This window comes from Neomonachus schauinslandi, chromosome 3, assembly GCF_002201575.2.
Source record: "Neomonachus schauinslandi chromosome 3, ASM220157v2, whole genome shotgun sequence".
Lineage (NCBI taxonomy): Eukaryota > Metazoa > Chordata > Mammalia > Carnivora > Phocidae > Neomonachus > Neomonachus schauinslandi.
In genome coordinates, this window is record NC_058405.1 from 32781605 (window position 1) to 32797450 (window position 15846).

The 15846-nt window shown below is 39.1% G+C and overlaps 1 protein-coding gene across 2 annotated transcripts in view; it reads left to right on the top strand.

Moving 5' to 3' along the window:
- The first annotated feature begins 1237 nt into the window (after window positions 1–1237).
- Window positions 1238–15846, top strand: part of KLF12 (Kruppel like factor 12) — a 420428-nt gene continuing 405819 nt past the window's right edge. Inside the window, exon 1 of one of the 2 annotated variants that reach the window (XM_021697868.2) lies at window positions 1238–1297. The gene's annotated coding sequence lies outside the window, so the exon portion shown is untranslated. The other variant, XM_021697869.2, reaches the window with a different exon arrangement.

The following is a 15846-nucleotide window of genomic DNA, read 5'->3' on the forward strand; positions in this document are numbered from 1 at the left end:
GCCGGGCTTCCTAAGCGAGGCATGCGTCTCCCCCCGCCCCCATCCATCCCAAGGTGAAGCACCGGGAGGGAGGACGCCCCCGCTTCGCCCGCAACGTGCGCCGCTCCCGAACCCAAACAATGATTCCCTCTTCCTTCCTCGCCCAGCCCTCCGCCCGCCCCACCCCCGCGCGCACCCCAGCATCGAGGGCACCGCCCGCCCGGACTGCCCCTGCCCGGACCCCATTGTTGCCCGACCCGGGCGATGCCCGGCGCCCGGGGGCGGTCCCCGGGAGCCACCGCGCCGCCGTGCCCGCAGCCTCGGCCGGCCGCTGGAGCCGGCTCCGCCCACACCTTTCCAAGTTAGCCGGCGGGTGAGCTGCGGGGACGGCTCGGGCGCCCGGCCCCCTCCCTGCACGCCCCCACCCGGGCCGGAGCGGGGAGGGGGCGGGGGGCCGAGCGGGCTCCGCGCTCGATTTGCCACCGAATTCTCTTCCTAAGGCTGCCTTGCGCGCTCTGACACAAAAGAGGGGACTTTCTCGCGTCTCAGCGCGAGTCCTCGCCTGGCGAGTTGCAATCCGGGGGTTCCACCCGCCGCGAGGCCCCGCGGGCCCCCCTCGGCCGGCGGCTCCCAAAGCTCCGTTGGCCATGTGTAGGTTATTTTGGGTACCGCAGCAAGGTGGTGCAGGTGAAAGGGAAGCTCGGCCGAGGCCGGAGGCCGGGGGGCGGGGGCAGGGGTGGGGCGGGGTGGGGCGGGGTGGAGGCTCCGCGGACCCACCCCCCAGCCCGGCGGCCCGGGCGGCGAGGCGAGGGCCGGGCAGTGGGTGTTGCCTTCTACCTCTGCGAGCGGGGAGGGGTTAGTTTCCCACAGGGGATTTCAACCATCACACTCTGAGCCCGCCTCCTAATCCTCGGGCGGAGCGGCTCGGGGGCCCCATTTTATGGCAATAAAGCGACTTAGCGCCTGCTGAGCGAGCCCCTCCCCGCCGCCGCCCCCGCCCTCGGCCCCACCCCGGGGCTCGCCCGCAGCGGCGGGGCTTTGTTTCTGGGGAGGAGGACCCGGAGCTCTTTTGTTTGGGGGTTTGGTGTTTTCACCCCCCCACCTCACCTCACCCCACCCCACCCCACCCCCCGCGCCTCTCCGGTTTCCTGAGCTGCGGGCTGCAAGGGAGGAGAAGCGGCGTCTTGCAACCCCCTCGGCTGGGCCCCGGGGTAATTCGATGCGGGCCTGGCGAGGCTCCCCACGCTAGACCGGGGCTCGCGTCTCGGCAGCCTCCACCCACCGGCCCACCCTACATTTAGCGCATCATGTGATCCGGGTAAGTCATTTGCAAGTACAACAGTTCCCTGGGTTGCCCCCCATTCATTTCCTGAGAACTGCAGAGAGCAGCTGAGAGGCTCTGCCTGTGCGTGTGCGAGTGTGCGTGTGAGTGTGCGCGGGTGACGCCGTGTGTGTGCGAGAGTGAGTGTGTGCGCGCGCGTGTGTGTGCGAGAGAGAGAAAGGGAGAGAGAGGGGGACTCTGTGTGAGGGAAAGAAAACAATTTCTCCTGCTCTGCAGCTTCTGTTCAGGTCTGTGCCGATTCCGTTTCTTATCAAAATAAACAACCCCCTCCTTTTTTTTTTTTTTTGCCATTCCAAATCAGACCGTATTCTCTTAACATGTTTTATTTTCCTTCTGTCATCTGCTCAAGTTAAATCATTTTGGTTGGTCTGTGTTCTTAAAGGGGGAAAGTGTTGGGAAGCGGGAGGGGGGCCGAGGGAGGGCGATGCTATTGCAAAGCAAGTAGCGTCGGTCGGATATGTGGAGAAGAAAGAAGGTCTATCCCCCCCACCCCCAGATTCTTTTTTTTAAAAAAACTTATCAAGTACCATGAATTAAGCAAATGTTTTTTCTACCTCTAGTGGAATTGTTGGTTGCAGTGTTTGCCTGACAGTTGCCAAGGATGAGAAATAAAACACCAGGGCTGAACTGGGGCGGGGGGGGGGGGTGTGGAAGTAGTTTGCCCCCAGGAATAGAGCGAGTTCGGTGAATAGCTGCCGCACCGGGGCTGTGTGGGCTGTGGGTGTGCACTGGAGAAAGTGGAGGGGAAGGGGTTAAGGCGGAGATGACACTGCTGGCATGAATAGTGGTCCTGGTGCTACATTCATTATTGTCTCTGGTCGTAATGATGTGTAACTGTCACTTGCTACAGTGCCTGGTCCATGGAAGTAGCCAGGGGCTGGCCCGTGGCTGTTATTTTCAATTACGGGGGAGCCGGCCGGAGTTGACAAGGGGCAACTTTGCACGTCCCCTCGAACCGGGAAGCCCGCGGAGCCGGCCTGGGAGCCACTTCTTGCCTTAGAAGCTCGCTCCCGGGACTCGGACTTGACCTCCGCGACATTAGTTGGTGTTCATGTTAGATGCTCCCCTACGGGGAGAATCAATCCTGCTTTTGTTGGGTAGAGAACTGCCTATTAGAACTTTGAAAACTTTTATCTTTGGGGAAAAGGGTGGGGTGCACTCAACAGTTCTGTTTCGAAGTGCATTTGAGGCAGACGCTTGGAAAAAGTACCAATTCCTTTGTTATATGCCCTGCAGCTTCCCAACCCCCTTCACCCTGCGCTTCGAGTTTTGCATACTTTAATAGTAATACCCTTAATTCAGCTGATAAAAACTGACTGTGTTGAGTTAAAGAGTATTAGTACAACGGAATGTGTAATCTGGATAAACAGTTTGTATGGTTAATATTGTCAGCTCTCCAATTTAACTGTACAGATGGTTTAAGTATCGTTCTGTATGGATTGTTTTAAGCAATTCCACTGGCTAATAGAATTCTCCGCCGAGCACTCAGATATTTTATTTTAAATCAGCTTTAATATTCTCTGTTTCTCAGTAACACTGGGGAGGTGAACAGGTCTATTTACATTTAGTGCATGTGCATCCAGTGGCTTCAGTAGACATCTGTCAATCAAATAACGTCATTCTGCAAATCCACCGAGACGCCTCCAGGCCCTTTTCTTACTGGAGGATAGAGTTGTTTAGATAAATAAATGCTTTGAAATAAATTTGGTGGCTTTTAACAGGGCGCACCTCGTGATGGGAATAGGAGCGGTCACTTTGAAGAGTTGGGTGTATTCCATCATCTAAGAAATGCTCTTTGGAATTGGCATTTAATAAAGACAGCGACACCCCCCAAGAGCTTGGTTGTGCTGTTTGTAGACCTCATTCACATGTTGTTTACATTTTTAAAAACCACATAGAAATTGGTTGTGATAAAGGGGTATACTTCCAGGCTAGAAAATGTTTAACTGTGGAAGCTTAGTAGACATGGGATGTTGAAGGACAAACATTTCAGTTGCGTAAGTTGTATCTCTTGCTGCAGCCTGGTCAATGTGAAGACTAGCTTGAGTCTGGTAAGCTGCTTTGGGTTGGGGAGAGAGCAATTAGAGCATAGAAGTATTGGCAGACGTTTGTAATGTATTTAGGAGAGAGGTTTATTAGTCTACCATGTAATTCATAGCTATTATGAAATATACGAAGGCTGGTAAAATTTGGAAGTTTTAATTAATGAATTAAAAGTGGGAGAGTAATACAGTTTTGTTAGTTTTGTCAGGTTTGTCATTCTTGAGGGGTTTCTGTTTATTTTTGAGTTGCTTCAGTTATTTATTACTTAGTAATGCATATTTAAAAGAAACTTTCTTCAGATAAAGTTTATTTTGGAATGCTTTGTCTTACTATTTATTGAATGAAAATTGATGTGCCAATGAGCCCTTAGTATTTTTTTCTCCAGAAAGTTCTTTTTCAGTAACCAAATGTCATTTGGGAGAAAACTGGTCCTGCTGTAGCATTTGAGACCTTGACCTTAGCAACTCTTGGCTGGTGGTTGTTTACTACAGCTGCAGCCTATGTGTGTACAGAAAGGGAAGGGACTGCAAACACTAGTGCGCTCACTCTCCCCAGGCCAAGGGAAAAACAAGTCAGGATGCTTGACGTTCATTCATTTCGAAGAGTGTGCATCAGGCATATAACAGCAATAGTGTTCTGGTCATTTAAAAATATATATGTTCCTTGGGGATTACTTCCCCACCTCCTGTGAAAAGTAAACAAGCACTTTAACAGACTGAGTTTTAAATGTTATATCATGAAGCAGGCTGTTATCAGCTTAATGAAATAATTTGGTCTTAAATATAGGTGGGGTTTTTTGTTTTTGTTTGTTTGTTTGTTGTTTTTCCTTTCTGCAAAGAGGACACAAGTGCTTAGGCCTTTAGGCCTACACTGAGGGCATTTTGAACTCGAGCCAGTGTTGGTTAATCTAGAGTATTGAGTAACCTTATCAGTGAGGTGATATTGTTAAATAGTTGAACATATAAAGGCCCTGGATGTTTTTACCATGGCATGAAATGGAAAGTGTGGAATTTCATATTTATGTGAATTTCATTGGTACAATCACATTAAATTGGGGGTGCTAAAGGGTTTTCTTTATATTGTAAGAGAAACAATCTTCTTAGAGTGTTAACTTCATAAATGCAACTGTTGGTGATTTGTGTATTAACGTAACGCAACACAGTTGTATTCTACAATACTAGAGGGCATAAACTCATTTGAAAAGTTATTCTTTTTTTTTTTGGATAAGGAAGTCTCCCCACTTGTGCTTCCATGTTGATTAATGAACAAGAGCTAAAAAACCCTACACTGCTTTATTTAGAATCGACACCCATGATTGTCTTTTTCTTTGTAGAAAACAGTTTTCGTTTTTATAAGTAATTCCTAAAATGGGTTGTAGTTGCTTACCTTTATCATTTACATTTTGAAAATACCTTATGCCAGTAGAGTGGAAATATCTGTATTTTTGCCCAGTGTCTGTTTATTTTGTTTTAAATTTTATATTTATTTTTCAGCCTACAAATTACGCACAGCTCTCAGTCTTAAGTACGTACAAAATATAAGGGGAAAAATATTAAAATTAAATCCCTGGAAACACCCTATAAACCACAGCCTTAACTCATCCACCACAACCACAGCTCCCAGAATCAAAATGCAAGTAAACAGATGGGCCTTGCCCTGTGCCCAGGAGGTCAACAGCCTTAGGCTCCGTGAGATCTGCTGTGTTTCTAGATCCCAAACTCGTCCAGAGAACTGTCTGACTTCAACAGGCCAGAATTCATTTTCAGGGCCTAGACCAGCCACACCCCATCTGATGTCAGCTTTTGAGTTCTTGTGGTGAAGAACACATGCTGTGGATTAAATGGTTGCTTTCTCTATATATTCTCAGTAATTATGTTACAAAAGGATTTTTTGGTTTGGGTGTTTATTGTCATAAAAGTGGCTACTTGAGTAGTCCTGTCGCTCCATAAAAATTTGTTTTGGTCTGGCAGTAGATTACAGGATATTCACCCAAAGAATTCTGCTCTTGTACGGTCTTTCTTCCTGTCTTTTTTTTTCAACTTAAAGTCCTGCTTCTCTTCTGCTGCTGATTTCATGGTCTGTGTTTTTATTTTATTTTATTTTATTTTATTTTATTTTATTTTATTTTATTTTATTTATTTATTTATTTGAGAGAGCGAGAAAGAGAGAGCACACGAGAGGGGGAAGGTCAGAGGGAGAAGCAGACTCCCCGCCGAGCAGGGAGCCCGATGCGGGACTCGATCCCGGGACTCCAGGATCATGACCCGAGCTGAAGGCAGTCACTTAACCAACTGAGCCACCCAGGCACCCTGGTCTGTGTTTTTTAATATTAGCATAATTGGACTGGTCCAAACAGTATCGCTCTTTCGGTACAGATGGTGTAGCAGGAAGCCATTGCCGCTGCACTCGTGTATGGAAGGTGAGAAACAACTGCAGAGCTTTGGGATAGTTTTCCCAGTCCCATCAGAGGTGATGGAAGCTGCCCCTATTACAGCTGACTGGCCTGGATAGCCAGGAAATGTGTCCCCAGTGCTACATTCACCACACTTAGGGGTTTTCCGAATAATCCCTGGCAAGTTGTATATGTGTAATTATACATGTGTGTGTATTTGCTATTTTATGTATATACATGTGTGTATACATATATAGTATTTATATTTATGAATGTGAGTTTTTATATTCTCTTTCTGTGTTGGTATATATACCACCCCTCCCCCATGCCACATACAGTAAGACCAAGAATTATGGTAAAAAGCCCCCTCCCCCCTTGCCTAAAAAAGAGGGAAAACACTCCAAGTTTGTTTTTTCAAAGCCTATGTTTAGTAATATTATTCTCACTTGGTTTTGAGTTTAGCAAGCAAACTTACAGCATGAAAACAACCCTGCCCCAAAGAAAACAAACCAACAAAACTAAGTGACAACCAAGAGGAAGGATTGTAAAAAACGAAATAAATAACTCTGAAGAAAACATTTATTCATTTCACAATCCGCTGTCTACTAAGTCCATATATCCTGTTATCTGGACTGATTTAAGTGGCAGAGATATTACAGTTTGAGTCAGGGGCTTTTGCTTACTAACTCTGAATGACCTTGGTCACAATTCTTAACCTCTCTGAGTCTAGAAAATGGGAAAAATAACATGCATCTTACAGGGTTGTGATGAGGGTGAAAGGAGATAGTGTGGGTACAAATCACTTTGTAAAACTAGAAAGTACTGGTGTGGCAAGTACCACACCAGTGTGGTGTGATTTGACAGGGAAACCACTCCCTCTCCATCCCCCACATCCCTACAAGGGATGAACTTTCCAGCCTCTCAAAGTGAGCATATAAATTACACTTATGGAGAAGGAATTTCCGCGTGTGGGTAGAAAACTTCTGGCAGTCAAAGGTCATGAATTCCATTCCTGTCTCACCAGAGATTTGCTCTGTGACCTTGAGAAAGTCATTCTTAAAAAGTTTCTCTAGCTGGTATGAAAGTTACTGACTATTAACATTTATATAATGCAGGTGAAGTATCTGAGCTTTTCTAAAGAATGTACGTGAAAATACAGTTCCCATGATCATTTTACAGAAAACAGAAAATAAAGATCAACAGTGATTATTTAGAGATTGTAAACCTCCAGGCTGTTTCTTCAGTGAGTCAACTGAAACGTCTATCAACTGGCCATTAAAAATGCCCTTAATTTTTTTTTTTATAGAATCATTACATTTGTGCTGTTGTACTATAATTTAGAACAGTCTATTGAACTGCAAATCCCTAGTTAAGCCAAGATTCTGTTGATTAAGCTATGTCTGATTTATGGCTTAAAGTGTCTTGGTTAGACTCAAAACGTAACACAATACATGCACAGTAAAGAAAGGTAAATGATTGAGATATTACACGGCTATATGAAAATCTGTTGAACACATTTATACGCATGCCTTTTTCTGCCACGCACATTTCTTTACACACATACATTTGAGAAAATTAAGAACAATATTAATTTACATAATTTCTCCCCAGCTACATTTTCTTTAGTTAAGAAACAAAATATGTTTTCACTCTGTGTAAACACTATTCTTGCAAGAGCAAAGAAACACTCAAACTAGCTCATCGATATAACTCGTTCTATACTCTTTCCATGTGACACCCTGCCTAACTCCTGTTCATCTTACAGCTATTACTATAAACATCACTTTCTGTGGGACTCTTATTTACCATCCCTTGCTTTAAGAACATGCAGGGTTCTAGTCTGTATTCTAGGGCCCTGTAGTACATGCTGTTCCATCTAGTATTATTGCTTGTTGATTTGCCTTGTCTCCTCCCAATAGTAAGCCCCTTGAGAGCAGGAAATGCATCTTCCTCATAGTTACTGTCCTGGCTTCTCACCTAGTGCCTACCATTGTGACTGATCATACAGTGCTAAAATACTTACTGAAAGAACAAATTTAGGAGTGCCGTCCCACACTAACCCTTCAGTAGCTAAGTGCCAGTATCATGGATATTTCCTACCTAACTAAGTCTTTTCATTTCTAGCTATGTATATTCAACTCTACTAGCCGTTCCACAATTCACTACATTTTCCTGAACTTTTTTTTTTTTTCTTTTTGCGAAACGAAGCTTTGTAGTGGAGTCAAACAGTGCTGGTTATGAAACCTCAAACTGCTCAGGTTTTGGCTATCTAACAGGGCAAGTTAATTCTCCAAGTCTCCGTTTACTCATTGATAAGTAAAAACAAGAATAATGTCAACATTGTAGAATGTGTTTGAGGACTAAAATTGTGGTGATGTCCATAAAGCATCTAGTATATGCGCTTTGTTCATATTTAGTGTATAAATATTAGTCTGCTCCAGGATATTGGTGCTTCTCTCTCTTTTTTTTTTTGGTACGTTTTTAATTCCAGTTAGTTAACATACAGTGTTATATTAGTTTCAGGTGTAAAATACAGTGATTCAACATTTCCATACATCACCCGGTGCTCATCATGATGAGTGCACTCCTTAATCCCCATCACATAAAGTACCCCCACCCACTTCTCTTCTGGTAACCATCAGTTCTTTATAATTAAGAGTCTGTTTTTTGGTTTGTCTCTCTTTTTTCCCTTTGCGGTTTGTTTTGTTTCTTAAATTCCACATATGAGTGAAATCATATGGTATTTGTCTTTCTCTGACTTATTTCACTTGGCATTATACTCTGTAGCTCCATCCATGTTGTTGCAAATGGCAAAATTTCATTCTTTTTTATGGCTGAGTAATATTCCATTGTGGGTATACAGCATCTAGTCATGTATCGATGGACACTTGGGCTGTTTCCGTATCTTGGCTATCATAAATAATGCTGCTAAAACATCAGGGTGCATGTATCCCTTTGAATTAGTGTTCTTGTATTCTTTGGGTAAATATCTAGTGATGCAATTGCTGGATTATAAGGTAGTTCTATTAAAAGCAGCCGTTTAGAATTGTTGGATTATCAAGTAGTTCTGTTAAAAGCAGCCATTCAGAATGAAGGGTAGCAACAAAATAAAGTAGCTGCTCTTTATTGTGCAGAAGTTAGGCACTGTTTTTCATGTGTTAGCTTATTTAGTATGTACTCTTTAGTATACAGGTATGTATAGTTGACTTTCAAATAATTTATACTATAAATGCTATATGTGGAGACCCCTAAAATACCTTTTATACACTGGATCTTGACTTAGAAACATCAGTTCATGGCTGGTGTTTTTTTTTTAAGCTCTTGTGTCGTGGTGCTCACTGCCAAGTAAGAGTTCCCTTCCCCCCCCCCCATGACTTTGAAAATTGTACTACTTTGGCCTTTCATTAACAAAATAAATGGAAAAGGGCGGAAAATGAAAGTGCTGCTTCTAGTTATGAGAAACAGGGTTTATCATCTTGATACCCAATTGAAACAAATCATTAGGTGTGTGGAAAACTGGTGAATCTTTATTGGAGGTGCTTTATGGAGTTAATCCGATGAATTGTGAAAAATAAGATTATAGCATATACAGAATGCTATGCATCTATTTTTAGTGATAGTACTTAATAGATTACATGTAACTATAGATTTTGTAATTTTTCTTTTGTCTCTGGGAGTGGGTCTCCTTTATTACATAAGTCTGGTCCCTTGACTTACACTTACTTGAATTTTGTATAAGTTTTCAGGAGTGCATTACAATTAAAAAATATGAGATTACTCTATTTGTTTAATATTCATTGAGTACATAAGTCTGATATTACGGTTTCTATTTTATAGCTGTAGGAACTGATTTTCACCAAATTAATGCTGGCATGGTCAATAGCCAGTTAGCTTCAAAGTAAAGATTTGAATGCTGGAAAGCCTTTGTGTTATTCTTTCCTCCCTGTGTTACTCTTCTCTCCCTTCAGCATTAAGTATGATATTCCACAGTTAAACTTACTGTAAAATAGAGCAAAAAAATGGGAATATGATACAAATATTGTGTTTAGAGGCTGTTTTTCTTTTTGTAGATTATATTGACATACTATACTTACTAGAATACATTTACTAGAATATTTACTTCAGTACAGAAACCAATTCTGTGATGGGTGATACATGTGCTAAAACAAATTATGAGACCTAATCCAACAAATTATTTTAGAAGGCAACTGCTACAGGATGTTTCCAAGTGACGGTAGTAGACCAGTAACTTCTGGCCAATATGCATTCTGCCATTTGATAAGGCTGTTATAGTCAGAGGTATCATAAAAATAAGAAAAACATAATCTCTCTAAAAAATGCCTTACCCCTTTGACCTATATATATATTCAGCTCCTATCATGTAATCTGGAATCATGTATGAAAATGGGTAGGACATCATCATTAATGAGCTGAAAATCAAGGAGGGGAGGTAAGACTTAATGTAGAAAATTATAATACAAAGTAATTTGTGATAAATGGACCAAGTGCTGTAAGTTGCTTAAACAAAATGCATAGGAAAAAATTCATCTGGGAAATCAAGGGTTTCAGGTTTTTAGTGGATATGGCAATAATTCTTTGTGGGAAACATTTACTTTTTATAGAAAAGAGAAAGCAAACCTGCAAGAATAAGAAAGCAAATTAAAATCATATTTTGGCCACTGTGGTGATTTCACACCTCCTTTTCTGTTCTCTTTTAGAACTGATGGCTTTATGGTGTTCTGGCAAACTTTTATCATTTGCCATATCACCAGAAAATTGTTTTTCCCAAAAATAAATCCTGGGAAGTACTTGGCTAGTAAGGCATGCAGTGTTATAATGAGTTTAGAGAAGGTTTATTTGGGCAAAAAAAAATAATGATTGGTTATTAAAATTTTAAAAATACACCTTATGTGAAACATACTGAAATTTTTTTCATATTGCTGAGGATTTGAAATGATGGGAATTTTAGCTTTGACCAAAAACCTTGAATATAGGAATAAGATTTTTTTTTTTTTTTAAACGTAAGTACAATGGAAGGAAAAACTTGAAAACTGATCAGTTTTACAGAAGGTCGCAGTCAGTTGTAATTTATCAGAGGTGTTGCTTGAAGGGATATTTAGAAAGAAACTTTACATTAAAGTGGTTGGTTATTTAGAGTGACATCCTCTGGAATGTGCATTAGCTTTCTGCTTTAGGTATAAGTACAGAACACTTAAGGAAACACACAGTGTTTCATTTTGAGATAATATATAACAAGAAAGAAATCCATTCTTAATGAGTCTATAAAGGGCAGTGATGGAATTCTTATTATACACTGAGCTCTCTATTGAATATATTGGGATTATACCAAAGCTCTAGGCCGAAGCAGTTGTTTTTATTTATAAATAGCTTGGTAATTAAGACACTCCAGAATACTTGGGAAGTGTGGGCTAGCAAAAAAAAAAAAAAATTTTTTTTTGTTTTGGTTAGTGCTTGGTGGTTTACAGGGTGGTTTTAGTTTCATCCTGACAATCCTATAAGGTAGATTGGACACATGTCACTATTTTATTCATGAGGATATTAAAGTCATATGAAGGTAAAATAACTAGAAGGTGGCCAAGTCGAAACTAGAACCTTGATTTCCAACACCAGTAACATAATTTTTTCCATTTCATTCGACTGCTGTCTTCCTAAGTTACATTTAGTCTTAAATTTTGAAAGTCTGCTTTGCGAAAAAGAGGTGCCTGTGTCTAGCGTCTGGCTCATGTGAGATATTCAGTGAATATTATTGGATGAATTCGACCCCCTTCCAAAATGTACTTTAAAGGGGCATAAAAAAACATATGTAATAGCTCAGAAAGATCAACTTAGTTAATTTTAGAAGAGACTATGCAAATAGAGGCGTCAATACTCTGAAGAAAATTAGGGAGATGGTTGATCACTTACCATGTACCAAGGCTTGTGCTAGGTGCTGAAAGTACAAAGGTATTCTTGGTCCTAACTATAAGCAGATCAGGAGGAACCAGCTCAGCTACACCCAGAGGGAGGGCCACGCTTTAGTATATTTCAGTTTATTTTAATTTCATTTAGATCTTTAGTGTGCCTAAAAATAATACATAGATATTTTTAGATTTATGTTTTAGTTTCTTTTAGTACTTTTCATCTTATCAGAAAATCTTTTTCCATTTAAGCATGTGATGGTTGTAGGGTTTTTTTTTCTTTCAAAAAAAGTGTATCTCATTTAATGCTTATGACTCAAAGCTAGGTATTTATTTAAATGGATTTATTATTACTTTTATGACTTAGGTTTTCAAAGGACAACTTAAGATCTGTAGGAAATAAGTATTTTGCAGAAACTCGCTTGTTGAGCAGTGTTTACAAATGTATCTCTGATAAAAGTAAGTATGTGTATGAAGACTTTAAACTTCATTTTTTTTCTTTTTATTTCCTACTTCTCCCCTTCTTCTGGTAGCCAGCAGTACCATTCCATTCTCCCATAACCCATGTCAGCGGAACTATGTGTCCTTTTACATTTTTCTCCATATCCTAAGAATTATAAACACATTTACACAAGGTTTTTTGATCACTGATTATAAAAATGGGATTATATTTTGGAGACTATTGTCAACTTTGCTTTTTGGTTCAGTACTGCCCAAGGGAAATACTTGCACTCAACTGCTGTATCTCTACTCCAGTTAAAAAACAAAAACAAAAACAAAAAGTGTTCATGATATTCCAAAGTATGGTTATTTCATAGTCTGTTGAACTATTAACTTATTGATGGGCAATACTTTGTTTCTAGTTTTTTTCCACTAAAAACAATATAGAAACAATAAAGAAATACCTTTGCATCTACACTCTGACAGACCAGTGGGATAGATTCCCAGCGTGGGATCATGTACTGCTACAAAATGGTGCCACATTGCTTTGAAGAAAAAGGCTGTAGCAGTTCATCTTTTTAGTATTGCAGGCAAAACCCTTTCCTTGAAACATCAGCAATAGTTGACACTTTTCCAGTCTGATAGTTGTGTAGTAGTATCTCACTGTTACTTTAAATTAGTATTTCCTGACTGCTGGTGATATTGAACGTCTTTTTCTATATTTGTAGGTACACCGGAATTGTTCTTCTAAGAATTGCCCTTTCATACTCTTTGCTCATTTTTCTACTTGGTTGTTGTCCTTTTGTGGGAGTTCTTTATATATTACAGCTCTTAGCCATTTGATATCTGCATTGCAAAGATTTTTCTTTCAAAAACTGACCTTTTGGGACGCCTGGGTGGCTCAGTTGGTTAAGCCTCTGCCTACGGCTCAGGTCAGAATCCGGGGGTCCTAGGATCGAGTCTTGCATCCGGCTCCTTGCTTGGTGGGGAGCCTGCTTTTCCCTCTGCCTGCTCTGCCTGTTCTGCCTGCCGCTCCCCCTGCTTGTGCTCTCTCTCTCTCTGACATGAATAAATCAAATCTTAAAAACAACAACAACAAAAACCTGACCTTTTGTTTGTTCAAGAGGTATCTTCTGATGTATAACATTTTTAATTTTTATATAATCAGTTCATTCTGTCTAGTTAACTTTTTTTAATGTTTTCTCCATTGACAAAACAAATGTGTAATCTACACATGTATTGAATTTTTCTTTCCACTTTGATCTTATCTTTAGTGAATTTGGAATTTTTAGTTATACGTGCTATAGGAGAGGGATCCACTTTATTTACTTTCAGATGCATATTAACACCATTTTTAAAGTAATGTATCCTTTTACCAGTAAATATAAATTCTGCAATTGTATTATGTTCTCAGATATCCTATGGTAGTACCAGATTTTTTTCCTTTTAAAATAGTAAAGTCCAAATCTAAGGAATATTTCATCCATTGTCCCAACGTCCCTGGACAAAAAATACACAAAAACCCTGTTGTGATTCTAACTGGAATTGCATTATGTTGTATATACTCTGGGGACAATTAACATTCTAATATTATTTTTAGTGCAGTGTGTCATCCCCATTCAAGAACATAGATGTCTTTCTGTTTTTATCATTTTTTATGTTTCAAAAAGATTTTAGTATTTTACTTGTAATGGTGGTTTTCTCTTAAATTTAGTTCTAAGTACTTTTATAGGTTTTTGGCTATTTTATATTTATTGAGATGATACGATTTTCTGTTTTAGTCTGTTGATATAGTGAATTAATTGTGTTGCTTGATTTTTAAATGTTGTGCCAGACAATCATTACTTGTAAAAGTCTTACTTGTTCTTGGTGCATTATCTAGTTATATATAGCTGTATTTGATTTTCTAATATTTTGTTAAGAATTAAAATATGTATTTATAGTGTTCAGTACTTTTTATTTTTTCTTTTAATGTCTTTATCTCATTTTGCTTTTAGGTTATTCCTAGCTCCTATAATAACAATGGAAGTGTTCTATCATCTTCTATTTTTTTGGAATACTTTGTGTAGAATTATTTCTTCTTTAAATGTGTGGAAGTATTCACCAGAGAATCCATCTGGATTTAGAGGTTTTTTTGTTTGTTTTTTCTTTTTCCCTTTGGAGGAAGGCTTTTAACTATAAATTCCATTTATTCAACACATATAGGGCTATTCAGATTATATGTTCATTTATGAAACATCTTTGTTTTTTTGAAGGACTTTGGCTTTTTCATCTAAATTACAGAATTTATTGGCATAAAGTTGTTTATATTGTTCTATTAACATTTGTAGGATCTGTACTGATGACTTGTTATATCTGATGTAGGTGACTTGTCACTTTTCTCCTTTTGTCCTGATCAGTCTGGCCAGGTGTCTATTACTTTATTGATGTTTTTGAAAGGGCCAGCTTTTGGTTTCATTAATTTTTTTTCTCCAATTTTTACTTTTTTCTAATTCATTGATTCCTGACCTTTATTATTTCCTTCCTTATGCTTGTCACAAGTTTATTTTGTTCTTTTTTTAGTTTTTTTTTTAAGATGGAAGCTTAAGAGTGTTGATTTGACACCTTTTTTCTTTTCTTACGTAAGGATATAATGCCATAAATTTTACTTTGAGCATGACTCTTTTAAACTTTAATTCAGTTAATATTTTCTAATTTCCATTGTGATTTCATCTTTGACTTTGGATTGTTTAGGATTGTGTTTTTTAATATTCAAATACTTGGAGATCTTACAGCTATCTTTCTGATACTGATTTCTAGTTTAATTGCATGGTTTTCAGAGTATGTATGATTTTGATTCTTTGAAGGTTTTCTGAGATTTGTTTTATCACTCAGTATATGGTCTGTATTGGTGAATATTACACGTACACTTGAAAACGATGTATCCTGTCATTATCGGATGAAACATTCTATAAATGTCAATTAGGTCTATATTTTATAAATATCAATGAGCCAAGTTGGTTAATAATGTTCTTCAAGTCTTCTGTATTGTCAACTGATTTTGTTTTCTCTCTTTGTTCTGTCAGTTATTGGGGAAAGAAGGGTTTAGTATTTAAAATACAATCATGAATTAATCTGATTCTCTTTTCAGTTCTATTAGTTTTTGCTTTATGCATTTTGAAAGCTTTGTTATTAGGTGCATACATATTTAGGTTTGTAGTTTCTTGGTGAATTGACCCCTTTATCATCATGTGTTATCCCTGTTTTTCCTTTATAGACAGCATATAATTGTGTGTAACTTTTTAACCCAATCTTACTGTCTCCAACTTTTACTTGGAATGATTTGTTTGTTTACATAAAACATTATTTTTATATGATTGGGTTTTGATGTACTAACTTGATATTTGTTTTGTTTGTCTCACCTGGTTTTTTCACTCTTATTTTCCCATTTCTTGACTTTTTTGGGGCTTGATTATTTTTTAGTAGTCAATTTTATCTCCAGTAATTACATGTCTTTGTTTTATATTTTTAGTGGTTACTCTAGGGTTTACAATATATGTCATTAATTTCTCATGGTCGTATGATACAATACCACTTCCTGTATGATGTCAGAAAGTTACAACAGTATACCGCCCCTTTTTTTCTCTCTCACTGTTTATGCTATTTTCTTAATATGTTTTAACTTATACATATTATAAACCATATATTTCCTAGGTATTGCTTTTGCTTTAAAGATTTAGTTCCCTTTAATA